General features: G+C 39.2%; 1 pseudogene; it reads right to left on the reverse strand.

The window, feature by feature from the left end:
* Positions 1–13: 13 nt before the first annotated feature.
* Positions 14–1,964, reverse strand: part of LOC102814069 — a 6,887-nt pseudogene continuing 4,936 nt past the window's right edge.

The following is a 1,964-nucleotide window of genomic DNA, read 5'->3' on the forward strand; positions in this document are numbered from 1 at the left end:
TGCACAATGATCTTCACCACTCTGTGCTGTCGCTGTAGGAGAGATCCGGTGGCCTGTGCTTTAGCTGTTTATATAGATCGAGGGCATGCTGCTCCAGAGATTCCATCATGTCACCCTGACACCTTCCATAGGGACTCTTTCTGTAGCTTCATGATTTCAGTGTGCAAGGACATGATCTGCTCCTCTAGGTAGCCAATGACACCAACCTCAGCATAGTGGATGGCCTTTTCTTCCATTTTCTTTCCATGCTTTTAACATTTTTTCTGATGATATCCTATAAGTCATCTGCTCAATATATCTCTCCAAGTCAAGCTGAAAGCTTTTGTGAAAAAACTCAAATTTGGCTTTCAGTTGCTGAGATGCTGAAATCAAAGTGTTCTTCATTTTTGTCAAGTTAGCATTATATCTAAGAAGACTTACCATTGCTGTTCTTTGTCCCTGAAAGAGCCTGCTATAACCTTCTTTTAGACCAGGTACATAATGCACTGCTTCTGCCCATACTTTACATAGTTGTATAATTGGTAGCTGTGTTTTTCTGTCTTGTACAATATAATTTATACAGTAAGATAAACTTCTGGAAGCAAATGGCCCTTCATATACAGTTTTACTTTTATCAAACAAATAAACCATATAGCTATCACAACCTCTAACTTCCATCTAGAACACACTGAAAGTCTGGCTTCTGAGAGTCTAGAGAAATTCCCATCTCTGAGAGCAACTCTTGATAACCAGTATTTATTCCAGTTTCACACTAGTGAATAGAGACTTTCATCAGGAGGCAATAAAAAAGAAATTATTTTTGCAGAAGTCATATTTACAATGTGCACTATCTTCAAATTCAGAATGTGATCCATTAATACAAAGCATCTTGTCTGCTTTGAAACAAGATCAATAGGCCCTCCTTTCTGATAAAGATCCCAATTCAGCATCAACTGTAGTCAGATTTCCATGAGCTCTACTATTAAACTACAAAGGCTACTTGGTTGAGGTAAATGGCTACTGAGCCAGACTTCTATCATCTCTTCGGATGCAAATATACACTTTGGATCCTTCTTAATCTTCTCATGCCAGGTAAATGGCTACAGGTGATGTAGAAAAGGCCTATGTCCAGCAATACATTAAAACACCATGGTACCAAAACTCCAAAAATCAACAATGGCTGTATAAGGTTTATTTTCAAAAAGATCTGGGGACAGATACTGCAGCATTCCTACAAAAGATATACATAAACTTCCTTGATCAACATCTTTGGCATGCCACAGATCAATTATCTTATGCAATATCTTCCCACCAACATCCTGAAGAACTATGTTTTCAGGTTTTAGGTCATGATGTATAATTTTGTTTTCATGCAAATATCAAATCCCAGACCCTATATCACTAAGTAAAGAAAGTATCTGGCTTTCTTTTAAGTCCACAGCAATTTTCCGGCTAAGTAGCTTCCAAAGATCTCCTCCAACACACTATTCCATTGCTACAAGAGGCACAGCATTAATCAAAATATTCAGTTCCTGAGGAACATCACAGGATTTACAGTATTGTTGTTATTATTGTTGTTAGGTATCATCGTGTTTGTACTGACTCATAGTGACTTTATGCACAGCAGAACGAAATGCTGCCAAATACTGGGCCAACCTCACTACTGTTGCCACACTTGAGTCAATTGATACTGCCACTTGGCTAATCCATCTTGTTGGGAGTCTTCCTCTTTTTCTCTGATCCTATACCCTACCAAACATGATATCCTTCTCCACCAACTAGTCCCTTCTGAAAATATGTTGGAAGCATGAGAGACGATGTTTGGCCATCCTGGGCTCCAGGAAGCACTCTGGCTGCACTTCTTCCAACACGGATCTGTTGGTTCTTTTGGCAGCCCATGGCACTTTCAATATTCTCCTCCAGCACCATAAGTCAAAAGCATCAGTTCTTCTATGGTCTTCCTTATCACTGTCCAGCTTTCACAT

This window comes from Chrysochloris asiatica, unplaced genomic scaffold (genome assembly GCF_000296735.1).
Source record: "Chrysochloris asiatica unplaced genomic scaffold, ChrAsi1.0 scaffold00084, whole genome shotgun sequence".
Taxonomy (NCBI): Eukaryota; Metazoa; Chordata; class Mammalia; order Afrosoricida; family Chrysochloridae; genus Chrysochloris; species Chrysochloris asiatica.